Below are 22,244 nucleotides of genomic sequence, written 5' to 3' on the forward strand. Positions count from 1 at the left end.
GGTCTTATTATCAGTCCCGTGAGGAAAAAAAGAATAAGCGTTGTGATATCCGTGAATATGAAGAAGAATTGTTTTAAACTCGAATCTATGAAAGTATTCCAATCCTATTCCAGTCCCTGTACTATCAAAGAACCTCATACCCGAAGCGTTGCTGGAAATAAGATCGAAGAACAAAGAGTCTTTCCCTGATGTCCTCTCGCCTCACAGGGTTTCATCCTTGACTGGGTATACGAGAGGAATCTAAGATCAAAGAGACGCAGGGGGGCCGAAGTCCACTCTCATACACAGAAACCCATCCGACCTTATCCAGGCTGCTACGGGTACTGTGCCAGCACGACAGGTGTGAAGACCATCAGAAACCAGTGGACTGTTTACGATGGTCCGCCGTTGTACTGTGTACAGATCGTCCGTCAAAGCCCACTGTTCACTGTTGTATATATATGGTATCTGCTGGATGTATTCTCAGCCTTTGGCTGCAGTGAAAACAATAATCTGTTTATATATATATATATATATATATATATATATATATATATATATATATATATATTATATATATTGGAAGATGAGTGAATATTTCAGCAGTTTTGATGCATGGGATCGCGTCCCTATGTCAAAGGATTTAAATACAGGCGCGGGTGGTGTATATATATATATATATATATATATATATATATATATATATATATATATATATATATATAGAGAGAGAGAGAGAGAGAGAGAGAGAGAGAGAGAGAGAGAGAGAGACAACATGTGGTGTTACCGAACTCCGCCTGCCTGAGGTTCCACAGCAAGTGGACCGTCACCTACTGGATTGCTGTTGTCATCTCTCAGTGGTCACAAAAGGAATACAATCTTGGAAAAAACCTCTCGTTCTAGTGGAGACCATCAACATCACACTGCTACAAACTTAACCCCACTGTCTTCAAGTCTGCAGGAGACTTGTTAGATGGGTATCATGGCTACGTCATGAAACTATATATGTTTACAGTCATGTATATCATCTTATAATCCCCCCTTCTGATATTCTCGTAAAATGTCGGTTATAAGGTGCTTATAATACGGTAGAAACACCACCAGAAAAAGAAAAGGTAAAGTCATTTCGGTATGTAGAATGTAATCAGATAATCTACACTCGACGTGATCGGAGAGAATATTAAGTAATCGTGCGTAATGTAACTCATGCTTCAATTACATTAAGAAAATATTGCTTCCTGTCATTACCCCTGTAACTCACTGCTCATTTTGGTCTTTTATTTCTCGTATCTGCAGGGCCATAGGCAGCGGGCGATGGAGGACACAAAGCGACTGAAAATTGAATCATCACACATGTCACGTTCGGGGGCTCGTAGCTAGGGACTCACTGCTTCGGTTCAGACGGTTTCGAGTTATATTTCGAACGGTTTAACAATTCCATTTAGGCGAGTTAGTGGGTTATTTCGGACGGTTCTGTGCTTCAGTTCGAACGGTTTAGTGTTTCTGTTTGGGTGCTTCACGGCTTGATTTCAGCAAGGTTCAACGGTTCACTTCGGACGTCTCTGCACTTCGACTCGAACGACTCGCCGTACTTCGAGTTGAATGCTTCAGTTGGTGCCGTTGTAGTGACATACATGCTGGTTTTAGACTACCGGGAGAGAGAGAGAGAGAGAGAGAGAGAGAGAGAGAGAGAGAGAGAGAGAGAGAGAGAGAGAGAGAGAGGAAGTAAACATTTGATGATCGAATCTCGGTGGCTTGGGCTCGAATCCCGGTGGCTTGGGCTCGAATCCCATTGGCTTGGGGCCAATCAATGCCCTCAAGAACATTAGAATCACACTTCACTATTAACGTAACGAAGGCTTTGTACATCCCCTTGCCACCACGGCGGTGAGATGATGCAGTACATGCCTTCGTGGTGGTGTAGGGGATCAGAAACATTATAAATTGTTGACACATGATGAGGCGGACTGTCTCCGTGAAACATGTCGTGAATTGTAAAGTTTGAATAAACCATTTGAGTTCCTACTGAAGTGCGATTTATCCTTTATAAAATGATTATGGACTAATGCGATGGTCAAATACATATATTCTCTCTCAGTGTGAGTGACGGCTGTACTATAAGCAAGTACTTCACTGGCTGTCGAGTGTCGCTCCCCTGGCCTAACTTGCTGTCTTTTCTTAAGGCATGAATGACTCGTGGGCTGGTGGCATCCAGTCCATAGATACAGAGCCTCTCCGCTACACAAACAACACCAGCACAACGGCTAACTCTCGCATACAACTCGTCCTTCGTATTTCCGCAGCAAATACTACACACCAGCTCTGCCTTCAGGTAAACCCTCGTTGTAAATACTTGTAAGCGCTGGTAAGCTTTTTAAGTATATATATATATATATATATATATATATATATATATATATATATATATATATATATATATATCATACTTAGTCGCTGTCACTTGCGTTAGCGAGGTAGCGAAAGGAAATAGACGAAAGAATAGCCCAACCCACCCACATACACATGTATATACTTAAACTCCCACACACGCACACATACGCATCTATACATACATATACATATATACACATGTACACATCCACACTTGCTGCTTTTATCCAATCTCGTCGCCACCACGCCACACATGAAATGCCCCCCGCCCCCCTCCCTCCGCGCGCGCGCAAGGTAGCTGTGTGTGTGTGTGTGTGTGTGTGTGTGTGTGTGTGTGTGTGTGTGTGTGTGAAGGGTGTCGACAGCTGTGGTGGGATGCTGAAGGACCACCGCTGCGGATTACCTCCCCAGCTGTGGTGGGGTGGCTTTAAGACCTCTCCCCTGGGATTATCCCCCGAACATCCTGATCTGAAGGACCTCCTGCAGCGCTTCCGTCAGGAGTGTTCATCTCTTCCTTCCATGTCCAAGCGGGTATCCTCTCCCGGTAACTTACGTGCGTAGGACGGGGTTGTTAAAGTCCTTTTGCGCGGGACGAGCAAAAAAGATATGATTCAGTGCGTCATTTCCAGTGAAACGTTTCGAGAGTGTTTTCGAAACGATTGATTCATCTCGAGTGCTTCACTTCGAGTGGAACGTGTTAGAATGCATTCAAAACCTTTGATTCACTTTAGGTTGCTTACCGAGTAAAATGTTTCGAAATGCGTTCGAAACACTTGATTTACACTAAGAAATTCTCTTTGAGTCAAACGTATCAGGATTCACTCGAAACATTTGATTCATTTCAAGCTCTGCTGAATTCTCGTGGCTCTGATCCTTGTATATAAAGGTCGTGTTTTCAGGATCCTCTTGAAAGAGGTTCGGATGCCAAAAGTGTTTCCTTTAGATTTCTCTTTTGTTCCGGCATGTTGAGCCACGTTCAGGTGTTGCAAGCTGTACATGTGTGTGTGTGTGTGTGTGTGTGTGTGTGTGTGTGTGTGTGTGTGTGTGTGGTTAATGGTATTAAATCGTATGTAGTGTACACCAGGATACTCTGTACTTTGTGCTGTATACCGTGATACTTACACAATCACCACTGGAAAGAGAAAATAAGAACGGAGAGTACCTTCATTTAATACATCCTCAGATAGAGTAATACTTGTAACCTTAACTGATCACTAGAATCAGTTGATAAATGGATGTAAGAAATCCGAAAGGCCACCGGTGTGAGGCTGAGCCACATTGGACTGCACTGTGTTACATGTATGACGTTAACGATGTGGGATACCGTTATGATTACACGAGATGAAAGTGAGCAACAAGTATGGTATCTTATCTAATGATTATTGTTTGGAAGAACTGCTAACCTAATCTACACACACAGACACAGACGCAAAGACACATACATACGCAGACACAGAGACAAAGACACATACGAACACAAACACACACAAACATAAACATATATATATATATATATATATATATATATATATATATATATATATATATATATATATATATATATATATATATTATCCCTGGGGATAGGGGAGAAAGAATACTTCCCACGTATTCCCTGCGTGTCGTAGAAGGCGACTAAAAGGGGAAGGAATGGGGGCTGGAAATCCTCCCCTCCCATTTTTAATTTTCCAAAAGAAGGAACAGAGAAGGGGGCCAAGTGAGAATATTTCCTCTTAGGCTCAGTCTTCTGTTCTTAACACTTCCTCGCTAACGTGGGAAATGGCAAATATATATATATATATATATATATATATATATATATATATATATATATATATATATATATATATATATATGAGCTGTTATTTCCACAGTCTTTCTTTCTAACTCTAATCTGGTTATACAACTGAGCAGGTCCTCATATGCTTGGTAGGCTAATGTATATCACGTGACTTGGAAATATTTAATGACCATTTTCTGTGCAGGCAGCCACCGGTATCAACAATAGAAACCTTATTAAAGTTCTCTAAACGCTTGACCCTGCCTGAGGTATGACTACTTCACCCTAACGACCTAATTAGGAGATGTATGATTCTAACTCAACCTTACCACCTGAATGAATCATCAGATACGCATTTGAGAATTTAGACAACCTTCTCGTAAGGCTATAAAGTTTATAACACCCAAATAGGAATAATGTAAAGTAAGGACTTTACTTAAGGGAAGATATGAAGTGCTGAATACACTGGGTACTCCTACATATGTAGCTCATGTAGAGCACACGACTATGTGGTAATGTAGAGCACACGACTATGTGGCAAAGTATGCGAACCACATGACTAGTGCCAATATCAACAACAACGCTGAGGATTACACCGTATATATAGCAAGAACTCCAGAAGAGAGGAATTAGACATTGCAATAGAGTGTGACGACACTCGTGCCACAGGAGCTGTGAGCCGTGGCTCCAGTACCACTGGATCCCCCGTCAGCTCACAGGGAGTCCCACTGACTAGTATACCTAAGCGACCCTCTACCCCTGGCAGCCCCTTCGACAACATACAAGACAGACTGGACACACAAGCAGAGGAGGAGGAGGAGGAGGAGGAGGAGGAGGAGGAGGACGAGGAGGTGCCGCCCTTTGAAGACTGGCCACGTCGGGTCCTATGTAGCCAAGCTTCTCATAGATGATCACTGGGGTGGCGAAGGACTTGAAGCGGAAGCGTCCACACCTCTAGCAGATGTGAGGGTTAAGAGCCTTGTCTTCCGGAGGAGGTCGCTATGGCAGGACTCGCGTGAAGATTTGATGGGTCTTACTAAGGACTTGGAAGGGAAAACAGTAATCTATTACTACCATGCGAGACGATGCAGTGATAAAGTAAATATGTTTTTACTGGTAAAAAGTTAATTCCTTGAACAGCACTAAAAAAAAAAGTTAAGCAAATTGAATGAATGAAACTGGTATCTTAATGCCTCATAATTCTTGATATGAGATTTCGTGAGCACAGATCGCCAGATCTCTTGTTCACACACACACACACACACACACACACACACACACACACACACACACACACACAAACCCACCCACCCTTGTTGGGCTGTGAAGCAGCTCTGCTTCAGTTTGCCAAGTTGGGTCGAGTCTGGCGTCTTGCATTACGCACTAATGAAAGCTAAGCTTACTCGACAAGCGCTTTGAGGGCAACCTGCCCTAAGGGAACTGTTGCTCCCTGTCTGCCTGTATCATGAGAGAACAATAGAGGACCTGATGGTCGTACTTGGTAGAGTTAGATAACAGATTGACCTGATGGTCGTACTTGGTAGAGTTAGATAACAGATTGACCTGATGGTCGTACTTGGGAGAGATAGATAACAGAAGACCTGATAGTTGTACTTGGGAGAGCCACATAACAGATAACCTGATGGTCATATATGGGAAAGTTAACAGACGAACTGTTGGCCGTACACATGCGTGTGTGGGAAAGCCAGTTAATAAAAGACCTGATGGTCAATCATGGAAATAGACGAGAAAGCTACATACTAGAAACCCTGATGGTCGTACATGGGAATATATAGGGAAGCTATGTAACAGAAAATCTGATGGTTATACATAGTAACGCATAGGAAAACCAGTTAACGTTAGACCTGATGGTTGTACGTGAGAGTACATGGGAAAGTCAGAAATCAGAAGGGCTAATGGTCGTACATAGCCAGATAACAAGACTATATTGTCTGTAACGAAGTTATCTTACTGGAGAACAGTAGCGGTGGCCTGAATTCCTAACCTATATGGATGGAAACAGAATATTAAAGCAGTTGGCTTCTCCTCACCCACCACTATAAGCGAAGGCGGGACATCAGAGCAGAGAGCTCTTCCCCAACCACCATCAGTCGCTGTGGAAGCTGATCTGGTCATCTCATAGGCGACGAATGTTGTGGCGGAGGTAAGACGTGGCGAGGAAGTCTAAATGTACGTCGTTCCCTGTTTTCTGGTACAGGATCCCATTCTACTTGGTTGGAGAGGGTCGGGTCGGGTCAATACTGTAAGAACTGGTCGTAATAAGAATGGAAAATTTAGTATTAACTCTTGTTGTTTGTGATGGTGATGAGGAGAATGAAGTCTGGACTGATTCCATGATCCTGTCTTGGGCGTGTGTTCCATGGTAACGACTGTCAGCTAGCAAACATCCGAGTCTGGTTAATGGTGTGGTGGACTTCACCAATGCCTCACATGCCAGTGGCGTCTGTGCTGAGGGAGGGGAAGCCAGCGTCTTTAAGATAGTGTTGGTGTTGAGATTTGGCCTCTGTTGGCCTACCTGAGGAGCGGTTTCGAGCTGATGTAGTGTCAAGTGTACACAGGATCTCTGTCGAACCTCGGGGCTGATGATGGGTCTGTGTCAGACCCCAGGGCTGAGGATGGGTCTGTCAGACCCCTGAGTTGATGAGGGCTCTGTGTCGGACCTCAAGGTTGATGATGGGAGCCTCATCGACTCAGGAAAGCCAGCAACCGTGTGGTCAGCTACCCTGGTTGTTGATACTGAGGCCCAAGATAATCATTGCTCCATTCTACAAACACGAGACCAGGAGGAGGAGGAGGAGGAGGTCAGGGATGTGGCTGTATGTGTGTGTGTGTGTGTGTGTGTGTGTGTGCTTATCACAGACTGAGCAGAAGCAAGAAATTCCTGGTCATTACCGTGGTAACCATCTTTTCCAAAAAAACATCATCATGAAACACAGGTCTGAAAATCCCGTCTTCCTTTGTCCTTCCCTCACATTTTCTCTGACCTTCTCCTTCATCGTACACAACCCCGTTTTCCCTTTCTCTGTTTCTCTGTTTCACTTCTCTCCTCACCTTCCTACACTCTCTCTCACCCCCAGAGAGGCTCTCCGGGTCGTATATGAAAAAAAAAAACGGCCGTTGCAATGGAATCAAATCCACATGGAATAGTTATATGCTTAAAAACAAAACAATGTCTTCCCCACAAAACCTCCCATTAGAGAACACACATAGGCGACTGGCACAATGAAAGCAAAGTCAATTGGTCAAAAACATTATATATATACATATATATATATATATATATATATATGTGCAGAACCTTCACCGTGAAGAGATATTGTTGCATACATACATATATGTATATATATATATATATATATATATATATATATATATATATATATATATATATATATATGTATATATATATATTTTGATTTTAATAGAACATCTTAGGAAACAATGAACATTGTAAGGGCTATAATCCCTATACTTAACATGAAAATGATGAATAATTGCATGAATATATCATATATTCATCACGAATTATATACACACTCGTCTGTGTGTTAGCACTGACACAGGTTCCTGACAAGACTGAACTTGAAGTTGAGATTGATGAAAGAAAGGGAAAAAAAACCCAATCTGTCAGGCTTTCCCGGGTTACGTAATTTGCCCAGTCGCTCGCCTTCATGTATCGTTCGTCATCGCATAAATGCATTATGGGTGTGCGCTTTCGTTAAGGAATGGACAAATGGATTATGTGAACAAGGTTTTTTTCTTCCACGTTAGATGATTATGACTCATCGTTGTTCGTGCCTCTCTCTCTCTCTCTCTCTCTCTCTCTTGTAAAACTGCCTTGCGCACCGCCCCCGGACAAAAGTTTCCACAGACAGACAGACAGACAGACAGACAGACAGACAGACAGACAAACAGACAGACAGACTGACAGACAGACAGACAGACACACACACAGACACACACACACACACCTACACACACACACGATCAATATAGACGTAAGCCTAGTCACAAATAATGCCAATTACTGACTACACAGAGTGCAATTACACAGGGCCTCTGTTTCCGCCTTTTGTCCACATGCGCCGCCTGCCGTTCAATACGCTCGGAAGAGACCAGACAATTCATTGTTTTTGTGAACCAAAAAAAAAAAGAAAAAGAAAGAAATGAAACAAAAAGAAAAAAGAAATAAAACAGAAATCAATGACAAAGACCCGTGTGACACACGGGTATAACTGACACCAGCTGTCGTGTGACACACGGGTACGTCTGACACCAGCTGTCGTGTGACACACAGGTATGTCTGACACCAGCTGTCGTGTGACACACAGGTATGTCTGACACCAGCTGTCGTGACACACGGGTATGTCTGACACCAGCTGTCGTGACACACGGGCATGTTTGACACCAGCTGTCGTGTTATGTCTGACACCAGCTGGTGTGACACGTTATGTCTGACACCAGCTGTCGTGTGACACACGGGTACGTCTGACACCAGTTTCCCCCACAGACACGAGTGGCAACAATTTACACCAACAACAGACATGGTTGGATCCGAGACCCTCACATATACACACAGTTATACTACACCCTCAGGGCCAGACCTATTAAGCAGTGTCTCCCTAGTTTTGTATACGTCTTATCGCGTGCAATGCGCAACGCTACATGCACGTCCGCCTACTGCTATCACCCAGCTACCCTCAGTCATTCCCCAGCTGCTCCACCGACCTCTCCACACACGCTCCTAAAGATGATTGCATGGATTCAAATCGAAACCTCGAGATGACTTTAGGGGTAACCTAAACATCTTCCCAACACCCATATTAAATCAACTTGAATAATTGAAAAAGAATTTGATTAAGATATCCAGTTATCTGGTCATTTTTACAGGCCTGGTTGTGGATAGGGAGTTGTGGTTTCGGCGCATTACAACACAACAGATAGACATTGGACGTGAGCGGATGTGGCCATTCTTCGTCTGTTCCTGGCGCTACCCCGCTAATACGGCAAGCGGTACTCAAGTATGAATATATATATATATATATATATATATATATATATATATATATATATATACGTATATATATGGTGAATTTCCTCAATACATTTATTAACCTTCACAGAAATGTACCAAAATTTCTCATTTCGGATCCCTATTCTCAGATGCCTCTGATGCTGGTGTGCAGTTGCTGGCGATAGAGCTAAAATCCGTGTCAGAAGACGAACGTAATTCCTCACAACATCGGACCCTGATTCCACAGGTAAGGCGCGGCCAGCCAACCTCTTCATCAAGTGAGCGGGGGGACCTTCTGGCGTGTCCCTGGCCTTCCCCCTCAGACCCTGGTGAACCCTTGTTACCACAGAGGATCAAGTCAGACTTAAGGATTCCGACACCACAGACTTTCCTCCGTCAAGGATGTTGGACGGAGAGAGGCATTCGCTCCTACAGGCTCAAGGGTTAATTATACCTGTCATCTGCAGGCGGGAGACGAAGGAATTTCATCCTATCTCATTCCTAAAACATATTCGTTAGTATAGTCAAAAGACCACCAGACCAAACAAAGTCGAAAAGACTGAAAGATAAAAAAACAAACAAGGAAATTCACTACAGTGGCCCTAGGAAGAACAAAACCCAACGATATGACCACAGAAGGTAATATACTAAGGCACGAAAAGAGCTGCAGAACCCTGGGTCACACACTAACATCGAGACGTTTGATAACAGATCATATCAACAAGAGATCCACACGACGTAAGGCAGCCCTGACCAGTAGTCTGTCTGTACAGATTTTGGCTCCTTCCAGAGAACCATACACTACACCTATATAAGGCCATGATAGCACCAGTCCTAACTTAACCCATACCAATGTTCTTCGCCTCCAATTCACGCATGCTGAAGTTACAGAGGATACAAAAATAAGGCTCTACCGCAGAATATCACGAACGACTAAGATTAAAATCAGTCGGGTCATACTTGAGAGAAGCAGACGAGAGAGTATGGCAGAGACTGGGAGACAACGATGATACAAACCACAGACAAATCCCAGATCTGGACAACAGTAGAAACAAGGAACATCCTTGTGTTCCCTCGAAGCCTCAAAGCATTCAAGGAAGCTCCAGTTATCCATCGATGTACACACTAACCAATGTTCAGATCAGCATAGTGAACCTCCTTAGAAAAAGAAGATACAATAAGAATACATGTACACCTCCAATCTGCCAAGAGTATATACAAAAAAGACTCCAAAAACACGTTTTGCAGAAAATCTCTCTCATGCATGGAAAAACTTACACTATACACCCGTACACGCTTCAGTCTTTTCTCTTTCATCTCCAACTATCCCTTTCACCCTGTCCCACCTCATCTTCCTCTCCTTAATAGATGAAATAAGAGTCATAAGTGGCTGGAAAAACTTACAAGCACGAATCTCAGAACTGAAAAAAAAGAGGGAATTAACATCACCACATTTCCCATGTCCCGCTCTCCCAGCCCGCAAGCCTTTCCTGTGCAATTAGGCGCCGGGTCCTGGGACGTTCGTTGCTGCACCAGGAAAAGAAGAAAATAGCTCAGAATTTTTTCTGGCGGCGTTACTGTCAATGGCTGGGTCTGGACGGTGGGTCTTGTTGGGTTTGGATAGTTGGTCTTGCTGGTACGGGGCTGGGTTTGGATGGTGGGTCCTGCTGGTACGGGGCTGGGTTTGGATGGTGGGTCTTGCTGGTACAGGACTGGGTTTGGATGGTTGGTCCTGCTGGTACGGGGCTGGGTTTGGATGGTGGGTCCTGCTGGTACGGGGCTGGGTTTGGATGGTGGTTCCTGCTGGTACAGGACTGGGTTTGAATTGTAGCTCCAGCAGGGGAGGAATTGGGTTAGGATGGCAGCTTCTACTGTGTGTCTGGCGTAACATTTCAAGATCTTCTCGTCTTCTACGTCATTTGTCTCAATCACACACAACAGTGGTGGTGAGCGCAACCAATATGTGTAGTTGAGTCAGAGACGCTGGGAATCATATGAACCGGTCGTGACTCACTAACACACGAGTCGTCTTCGCGAGTCGAAGCTTCGATCTCTCTTCCGTTGACGTAGCCTTATGGTCGCTACCTCTATATACCACGTTTCAGTGATCTCCAGACCTTGTAAATTCACGAGAAAGGTTACAGTTACTGAATCACACACCTGCTTATGAATGACACTTCAGTGATATCAGAACGAACGAAGCATCCTTTGGTGCCTCGATGACACTGAAATGAACGACAGGTAAATTCAAAGCTCCTCCCAAAGGAAGACCTTGGAATTAAATGCCTCTTCAATCCTAGAGAGTTTTATCACCAGATCCTTTGTTTTATACCAACGTCTCTTGGAATGTCACATGCGGCAACCTTTATATATTATCAGTGTCCGTTATAACATCTATACGAAGCTTTGTACGTTCATTTCTTATGGTTAGATAGACGGATAGGTAGATGAGAGAGAGAGAGAGAGAGAGAGAGAGAGAGAGAGAGAGAGAGAGAGAGAGAGAGAGAGAGAGAGAGAGAGGACAAACAGACAGAAAATACAACGAAAGATAAGAAACGACATATAATTGAGAGCCTTCCAGACAATTGGAGGTTTCTCCCCGGCACCATCTCCCCACTGTACTCCCCAAGGTCTTTTTCTTTCTGCATTGTCTCCCCAGTCACACTACCCTGGGTTATTCTTCCAGTACCATCTCCCCACCACACTCCCCAGGGGTTCTCTGGTCAAGCATTATTCCCCAAGGGGTCTCTCCCCAATATAATTTCCCCACAACACTCCTCCCCAGGGGTTCCCTCCAACATTATCTATCCATCACACTCCCGCAGGGTCTCTCCTCCAACACTTTCTCCCCACCACACTCCGCCAGGAGCAGTCTCCAACACTATATCCCCACCACAATCCCCAGGGTGTCCTTTCAACATTATCTCCCCACCACCTTCTTCCGGAGTCTCTCTTGCAACACTATCTCCCCACCACACTCTTCCAGGGTCTCTCCTCCAAAATTATCTCCCAACCACACTCCGGGCGGACTCAACGTTCGAGCTGCGCGATTGGCCGTGGCGTTAGCCATTACATATATATATATATATATATATATATATATATATATATATATATATATATATATATATATATATATATATAACTTAAGATGTTCATATTCACCCTTCAATACGAGCTTCTCTTTCTCTCATTACTCCCCACCGAACGCCTGTGTCAAATGAGGAACGAGGCGCTGAGATGTGCTGTCTTCCTCCCTCACTTTGGTCAGAACAGACACCAAAACTTTCCAACTCACCTTTAAGTTTTAATCGTATTTCATAACTTTTTCCGTATTATGGATTTTTCTACTTTACATCCGTAGTGATTTTCATTCATCCTTAATTCGATTCTGATGTTTATTTGCATTATATATTCTGATTTCGGTTCTTTTTCGTGATCTAGAAGAGTTCTGTGTTCCCGGCGTGAGGGGTGACGAGTGACAGATGTTGCCACTTATCCTTCGTCTCAAATAGGACGCTGGTGGACGCTTGGTGTAGGCAGTGTGAGAGAAATGGCTACTCCTTCTGATTCAGGCGTACGAAAGTAACATTCGCATTTTCACGAAAAGGCAGAAACATTCATGTATATACGTAAAGATACATCATATTTTCACTATAGGTATAGTGATATAGTGTATTAGAGTGAATGTGCATGAAGAAACACCTCTTCTTTGAGTTATATAGTAAGCTGGTGGGGACCTGTGGTTCTATACATACTGGTAAGGCATGGCTGAAGATGGACTGTTAACTTGTGGTGGCTTGGCTCTTCATACTTATTTTCATCTTCCATTAAAGCTATCATGGTGCTACTGGTTGTGGGTCACCTTTATAAAGAGTTGTGGATTATCTCGATAACCTTGACACTAAACCAGTGTGATAATACCTAGAAATAATATCCAGTTTGTCCTTCTAAATGCATTACCATTTTACAGATGAATCTTTATTTCGCAATTCAGTGGATATGAACATAAATGAATGACAACTTTTCGATAACTTTCAAGACACGGAAATGTATCACAGCCATCTAAGTGTACTGTAAGTCTAAATTAGTGAAATTATAACATCCTGTTTTCCTGCATAACTCTGAAATTTGTAATAGAGAAACGTTCAGTGGAAACAATTAGGTAGTATAACGCATTTTCTCTCCTGTTTGTTAATATTCAGACATCCCACGTTGTTGCGAGATACAGGTTTAAATGTTACTGAGGATTTGTAAGGTTGTAGCAAGGGATGGAAATGGTGGGGAGGACACAGAGAGGGAAAGAGAGGGAGATGGAGGTCAGAGAGGAAGTGAGGACGAAAAAAAAGGATGTAGGAAGAAGGGAGAGAGAGAGAGAGAGAGAGAGAGAGAGAGAGAGAGAGAGAGAGAGAGAGAGAGAGAGAGAGAGAGAGAGAGAAGAGCCAGGCAGACAAGAGGAAAGAGGAAGGGAAGAGAGGGGGAAAGCACACGCTCAAACACACACACACACACACACACACACACAACCGATCTTCATCTCCACAACCTCCGTTCGTCCATAACCTCCCACCACCCAGTGCCTCCCCAGCCTGGTCTTCCTCCTTATACACCACAGATCAGGGGGCCAAGTAGGAGGGAAGGTGCACGCCACCAGTCCAGTGGTCCTCAACCCCCTTGGTGCCTCACGACGCCTCCCCAGCCATCACCTGGACCTCATCAGAGACAGGTCAGCATGTTGGTGGGTGAGGAAGACGAGTGTCTGGTGACGCCACTCTTCTGTAACTCCACCTTCAGGTGAGAGTTCCCGTCTCAGTGATGAATATATTTGTGTTTCTATGCTTTATGAAAGGACGTATCCAAGAATATATAATAATACCGTTTGGTCTATGGAACACTTAAGCAAGAATTTGATCAAAGGACTCATTTCTGTCCTTCATGAAATTTTTTTCTTGATAATTCGAGCGATGAAAAATGTTGAACCTGACCTACTGACCATCCCACACCCAGAATAATCATCAGACATCACCATTCTTTTACGCTTTCCCTTATGACGTCAGTCATTCATCTATAAGAAGGAGATCACCTTATCTCGCTCCCGCTTGGATTACATCTTCGAAGCTGCAAAAGCTACATAAAACGGGTCATGGGTTCACATAACTGTCTAATAAACAAACAGATTGAATAAACGAGTTAACTACTTAATGGATAAAATATGATACTTTACATTAAGGTTATAATTCCATGTGTATTTGATAATAGAAGATTCAATGATATTTCTCGTAGTACTGGAATTAGAGTTAATAACTGAGATGGCATTAATCCAGTTAATAAAATGGTCGTAGTTTTTAACATGATTAAACAGGGCATTTGATTCTTGTCCCGTTCTTATACTATGTTCATGCTGCTTAAGTCTAACAGAAAGATCCTTACCAGTCTGTCCAACATAAAACTTAACACAATTTCAACATGGCACTTTATAGGTGCATCCAGAAGAACTTTCTAGTGAGTTCCTGATAAAGATATTCTTTATAGTATCATTGTAGCTGAAGACTACATTTACATTAAAGGATTTAAGCAACATGGGAAGTAAAGTAAAAACTGATCATTGTATTGACCGCAGTAATGCCATCACAGTTATTTACTCTAACTCCAGTACCACGAGAAATATCACTGAATCTTCTATTATTGAATACGCAAAGAATTACAGCCTTAATATTAGTGAAGGCTTATACAAGTTGGATAGCTTAATTGCTGATAGAATTTGTAAACAATTCCCTTTCTTGCCCACATAATAAGTTTATTATACGCTCGTTGTCTTTCTTGGACAGCCACTTGTTTACCAAATGGCATCCTAGCTATGTGTCTTCGTTGTATATCAACTGACTGGTATATTTCTCTCTTGTGTTTCCCCTGATGATGTGAGTATTACACGAAAGTGCACTTGGGAACTTATCGTGTTTCATTTCCCCGTGGACTCAGGAATATACATGATCACGCGCAAAATTGTGATCCTTTCCAGTATATATATATATATATATATATATATATATATATATATATATATATATATATATATATATAAAACTGCTGACGATTATAAAGCACTTTAAGACAAGTCTAAACCTTTTTGAGGTCAAATAACAGCTAAAATGAAAGCTCCACAGATGCCATTTATATATCAGGATCACATATTGAATTCACATATTACTTTCCTTCATGTTCAAAGAGCAGGAGGCTCCCAACCACAACACAACTGCTTTCCAGCCTCGAATTTCCAGTCACAAACACTATCCCATGTAACCCAGACGTGATGTAAAGAAAATGGTAAAATAAATAATTGAATCTATCCAGTGTTATTTTGGCGACGAAGCCAAAGAGAGAGAGGGGAAAAAAAAACACGAAGGGAAACATTATGAGGTGAATGGAAGACGAGGAAGAGGCTCTCTCTCTCTCTCTCTCTCTCTCTCTCTCTCTCTCTCTCTCTCTCTCTCTCTCTCTCTCTCTCTCTCTCATCTTCCAGCGTCGACGTCTTCTTAAGCTGGGTCAGTCAGTATCCAAGCCATGTCTTGAAGTACGTATGTCTGACATGACCATTAGAACGCTGAAGAACTACGTCCCTGTAGAAGAGACTGAGGCGTAGCATTGACTGTATGGCAATGTAGCAGTAATAGCAGTGACTCCATGTAATAGCATAGCAGTGGTTGCGAGCGACAGTGTAGCAGTGACTGTATGTGACAGTGTATCAGTGACTGTATGTGACAGTGTAGCAGAGACCGCAGTAGGGTAGTAGTGATTTAATTCTGGTCGCGAGTTTCTGGTGGGAACCTTCAACAACCAGACATGATCATGGCTAACTAATCATAGAGTTAAGGAGCTTCGCACAGACAGACAGACACAGGAACACGAGCATGACACGCTCGGTAGAAAACCTCCACTTCAGAACTAATCAAAGGCTGATTACCCCAGACGCTGTGATTAGACTCTCATTAATCAGCAGCGTTTGTTAATCATCAACCACTCTAGACCTGAATAAAGGGCTCCCGATCGGTTGAGATGAGATGGGAGGTGGACCTGAGGCCGTGTGTATGTATAACGAGAAGAAGGTGCACAGATGGTGCACATGGTGCATAGATGGTGCATAGATGGTGCACAGACGGGTTGAATGGGAACTATGAAGATCTCGTCTCGCATGACAGGGAGTGTCAGCTGCCTGCTACGTAGGCATAACTCGTCCCTTCACTTACCCCCTGGGGTCGTCATCGCTTCCTCTCACCTGCAGGAGGACGGGGCGCCAAGAACCACACGAAGGGGGTCGTCAACAGCTCGACCGTCACCAGAGAAATGTGGTTGACGATACGCGGACGGTGAGATCATGGAGAGATGGGCAGAAGCTACAACTCCTTTGGGAAACCATTGACATCACTGGGAATAATGTAAATCATTACCGTTCCAAACACTAGGCCACAGCGAACTATGAAGCCACTAGCCATATCTAACTATGACTAGCACAGCAAGAATAAGACACATCCAAAATCCAGCCCAGAGTAGACACCACACCCAGACACCTGACCTCCTCTGACCTGGCACACCCCTCCCTACCTTGGCTAGTGACCCTATCATAGATCACTTGAGACCCTGACCCCATCTGACCTGATGGTACCCCTGCCTCACCTACTGGCCCTGACCCTACCTGACCTGATTGATGCCTCTGCCTTAGCTGGTGATCCTAACCCAACCTAACCTGATACCCCTGCTTTAGCCAGCAACCTCATCACAGCCCAACGAGTCCTCAGCTTCATATATGGGTTTCCCCACCTATCTCATCATCCATTTTTCTTCTAGATCTAACATGTTTACTCTAACGAGCATTCTCACGGACGAGCGGGCTTCAGAAGGTCTCTTAACTCTGAATATCAAATTCTCTCTCGAAGGTTTCAAGTTTGTCACCTATGGACAGACTTGGATATTTCAACGGTGATGTTAAAGAGCACTTTGTGTTGAGTCCCTGACCGTCGGTGGGGCGGCTGATGCAATTACAGGCAACAGCTGCTGCTGATATTCATTTCAGGGATGTTGACAGACTTACTCCCTGAAGGCAGAATATCTCGGGTGACTTCGTTCGTGTAAATGAATAAACTGTTTCAACGCGTGAAAAGCTGAAAATCTGAAGTGGCTTCGTCCATGGTAACTGTTATTATCATTATCATTATTAACTCTTTCAACATTTCAGATGTAATGATTCGGTCGACGCTTCACCTGACGAAATGCAGTGGAATGAATGACGATTTGTGTCCCACTGTATTAAAACTCGTCATATTGACACTGTAGTGATAAATGTCATATTGGAAAATTAAAAGTTATAACACCTGATCCAAAAGGTAAAGAGTCATGTCTCATGTTTCTCTTAATATATAAATGCATTGATAATTTCGTCATTCGCTGATGTGAGGATTGAATATTTCTACATCCAGATGAGAAAGATACATCAAGAATATTGTTTCCACATCCATGTTGTTTGATAGACTTCTCTTTTGTTTCTCATCCTTGTTCTTTGGCCTCTCCTGTTTCCTATCCGTGTTACACAGTAGATTTCTTTCGTAGTAAGAAGCAGTCGACTTCTTTCTCCTCACCAAAATGACCCAGAGGATCTCTCACAGCACTAAGCATCACGTGAAAGATTGATAAAGTCTTGTGGTAAATATTCGAGAAAAGAATATTCTTCGAGGATGACAAAGTGTTTACAGTGCGCCTGGGGGAAAAGCTCGCCGATAATCGAATCCTCAACACTTTTTTAGTGTAAATCTTTTCTTCTTTCGGTTGTACCACATCAATGAACCTTATATATATATATATATATATATATATATATATATATATATATATATATATATATATATATATAGCATTACTATGTATTGTAAACGACTGTATCATGTATAACGCAGGCACTATATTCTGTTAGCTACATGGCTGTATTTGTCACTCAGCCTCGCATGTATATGCAACGTTTTATATGACATCAGAACCATACAGCGAGCACTGATGAAACGTCGGACCAAACCAGAACTGCAGCAATGCCTTAATGAACGTCAGAAGCCGACAGGACGGGAGGATGTTGGCTCGTCCCTCTCTGCTGCGAACACAACACTTATTGCTTCCTCTTTATTGCCAGCTCCCTCGAGCACCTTCCTCCTCTTCCTCCTCCTCCTTGCTTCCTCTTTATTGCCAGCACCCTCGAGCACCTTCCTCCTCTTCCTCCTCCCATTATTTTCTCTCCTCTCCTTCTCCCTACCGCCCCCACCTCTCATGACAGACGCCTGGAGTTTTCTGGTAGAATTACGAGACTTTGTGACAGATTATGTTTGCTTCCAGCCCTACTGAAAATATTGGCCACATTTTCCACTTCATTTGAATGGGGAGAAATTATTTTTCCCCCCAGGCGAGTTCCACTCGAAAGAATCAGCTTTGCATTTTCTTTCCTAAATCTAATATTAAGGAAACTTCGAGACATTTGGTTATTTTTTTTTTTTCTAAATTCACCCGTGTGTACCGTTGTTTTTTTTTGTAATATCAGAGTCCAGATGTACCCTATTCTGTCTCCGCGTCATGTTCTGTTGTGCATTCTTCGAGGGCAACAAAATAACCTTTTTTTTGTGTGTTTTTTTTTCCCCCACCTTGTTTACAGCATGCGTCTCAGTGTACCCCAAGTTACGTGTACCATAAGTACCATGCTAAGTCGAGGGTTTGGTTCAACCTTGATTTAATATCATTCTTAAGATTCTCTGTCTCGAAGGATTTCATTTTCTTGTTGGAAATGCCTCTTGCTTTGGGCTTGTCGCAAAATACCTTATAAGCTCTTTTTTTAAGACTTCGTCTGAACCTTTGAGTGTCAACACACACACACACACACACACACACACACACACACACACACACACAAGGAGTCTACCCATCGTACTCAAACGGCCAGGCCAACACACACACACACACACACACACACGTACATGCGCCTTACCATCGTCGACAGAGAAAAGTTTGAAAGGCGCTTATTGTCTTTTGAATAGATGGGTACCCCGCGAGCAACACACCTCCCTCCCAGTACAGTAAAGCTGGTAATTACATAAGAGAAGGCAGTACTCCCTCTTTATTAACATATGTGAGGGGTAATTCTTGATAAGCTCCCGCACCACTACACACATGTATGGCACAAACAAAAAAAAAAAAAAAGAACGTTCTCCACGAAAGACTTCAAAAAAAAGAAAATTCACGAGTCGAAATTGGTCTTTACTTCTTAAGCACTGAGAGATGATCACGTAGGAAAATAAAAGTTAAGAACATCATATGATGGCAAAATAAAAGTTAAGAACATCATATGATGGCAAAAAAAAAAGTTAAGAACATCATATGATGGCAAAATAAAAGTTAAGAACATCATATGATGGCAAAATAAAAGTTAAGAACATCATATGATGGCAAAAAAAAAAGTTAAGAACATCATATGACGGCAAAAAAAAAGTTAAGAACATCATATGATGGCAAAATAAAAGTTAAGAACATCATATGATGGCAAAAAAAAGAAAAAGAAAAGAGGATCTGTTGTTCTCCAGCGAGCAACTTTAGACGCAATATTCAGGGAACACAAAGATCACAAACTCCAGAACTAAAAGTAAAGTTACAAAGAGGAAGTTCCGAGGTACCAGAACCAAGCTCACTTCATTCTAGAGGAAAAAAAATAAAGAGGGTATTTATATTTGAGCGGACACACAAGTTGAATCAAAATCACGGTTGTTCCGAGATTAAAGATCTCTCTCTCTCTCTCTCTCTCTCTCTCTCTCTCTCTCTCTCTCTCTCTCTCTCTCTCTCTCTCGTTAGATAGAGATCAGGGAGGGGGAGGTTGAGAGACGGCATGAAGGATATTTCTTTTTCTCTGTGTTTCACTGTCTCACTGATCTTGCTTGTACCTGTCTGACTTTCAAGTCTAAACGTCTGAATTGTGACAAACAAAGTTTGAGATACGACTTGTCTCTCAAAATACCTCTGTGTAAATTTTCCTGTAATGATCGTTGTCACTGCTAGTACACGTATAACCCATCTTTTGGCGCTGGTCAAGGAATAACAAATGTCATTGAAAAAAAAAATGAATTCTTTCTTTGGGTGAAGGTGAGGAGAGGAAGGAAGGATAGCACAGTGTTATTGGGATAGTTTTTCTGCTGGTTGTTAGGTAAGAGATTGGACTCTTCTGCTTTACTGCTCTGTCTCCAACTTTACCTCCCTGCCCCATGATTTGATTGTATGGGGCTCCGACAGTGCCCAGGAAAGAACACAAGATACTAATTTCAGTTTCCTTTTGCCATAAGATGGGCTTGTTACGTTTCGAATCGCTGTTTATAATGTAGGAGAGATGTCTTCTTGTGTCCAGAACTCAGACGAGAAAGTGTAACTCGTACATGTCTGGAAAATGTAGTTCCACACGGTGTATCTCTTGCGCAGCAGAGCTTTTTAAGTCTGGGTTAGAGAGGCGCTTGTCTATTGTTTATCTGGTGCTTTCTGTGTGCACGAGCTTTGTTAGTGTCGTATTTGTTAAGGGAGAGGGGTGGGAGGTTATCTGTGAGCCCAGGGGTTTCCAAAGTGTGAAACAAAGGAAAGATTCTATTTTTCTCTTTTTGGGTTCGTCGGTCCTATTGGAAAGGTTTGGATAGGAAAGGGTTCAGTGCTGTAGCAGAGGACTGAGCGTTAAGTATACTGAGGTGAAATTGTATTCTAAGTCATTTTCCTTTCGTTGCTGGACGCGACAGTGGCTCTGTGCTGAAAATTCATTTTCGTGTCGTTTGTTGCTTAGTTGTACTTCTTGCCTTTATCAGAGTGCGTAGAGAAGCAGGTGAGGTGTAATGTTATAATTAGGATTGTTTTTCATGTCCAAATCTGGTGCCACTGAGTGTGAGTGTGTGTGTGTGTGTGTGTGTGTGTGTGTGTGTGTGTGTGTGTGTGTGTGTGTGTGTGTGTGTGTGTGTGTGTGTGTGTGTGTGTGTGTGTGTGTGCGCGCGCGCGCGCGTGTGCATGTGAGTGAGTGATCACCACACATTAACGACCCAGTCGCCCAGATCAAAAGTCTTGTGTTAATATCATAATGCTGGTGGGTTCCAGCTGTCCCGACCCCGGAGCAGCTTTGATCTTCGACATATTAGATTCAGTTTTCTCCCCAGAGTGGCGGACGGACGGCCACATAACACGACGCGCCTCTGGGTGTGGCGCGCTCCACAAGGTGGATGTTCTGGGTAATTAGCGAGGGTCAATAACCAGCCCCTCGTGATCCGCTGACCTCAACAGCTCTCTCTCTCTCTCTCTCTCTCTCTCTCTCTCTCTCTCTCTCTCTCTCTCTCTCTCTCTCTCCCACGACCACAACAGACTGGGATCCGTGTGGGACGACAGACGAGGGACGAGATCAAAGTCTGGTGGGGACTTCGAGAGGAAGCCGATGACGCGACGCTTCGTCTATAACAGAAGGTAAGGACAATGTTTACCTCTTGGTACGCCAGCCACCAGGCCCTGGCAGTCAAACTTGTCAACTCCCACACCAGCCAACACTGGCAAACTACTCGACAAAAAATAGTCCCTTTTGTTATGAGACTTTCGCCACTAAATCCTTCCTAAGAGACGAAAGGTAAATAAGTCGAAGATCTAAGATTTCCGAGATGGACTCCGTGACCTTCGAAGTCGACGGTAGGCTCCTTAAGGTCGACAACACACCCCTTCAAGTCGACGAGACGACCCTAGAAGTCGACCTTAAGACCCGCGGGTATATGACTGACAGCGTGACCTTCGTTCTGGCCCTTAAAGGCCACCTCAACTTTACAGCTTTGCAAACCTCTTTCATTTCCATTGTATTTCTACTCTCTCACTCTCTCTCTCTCTCTCTCTCTCTGGTCACATTGTGAACACTGTTCTTAAAGGCCATCGATACAAAGAAACGTCAGAATGAATGCATTCAACTGGTACATGTCCTAGTGAATGAGATGTGTGTGTGTGTGTGTGTGTGTGTGTGTGTGTGTGTGTGTGTGT

Source organism: Panulirus ornatus, chromosome 20 (genome assembly GCF_036320965.1).
Source record: "Panulirus ornatus isolate Po-2019 chromosome 20, ASM3632096v1, whole genome shotgun sequence".
NCBI classification, from domain to species: Eukaryota; Metazoa; Arthropoda; class Malacostraca; order Decapoda; family Palinuridae; genus Panulirus; species Panulirus ornatus.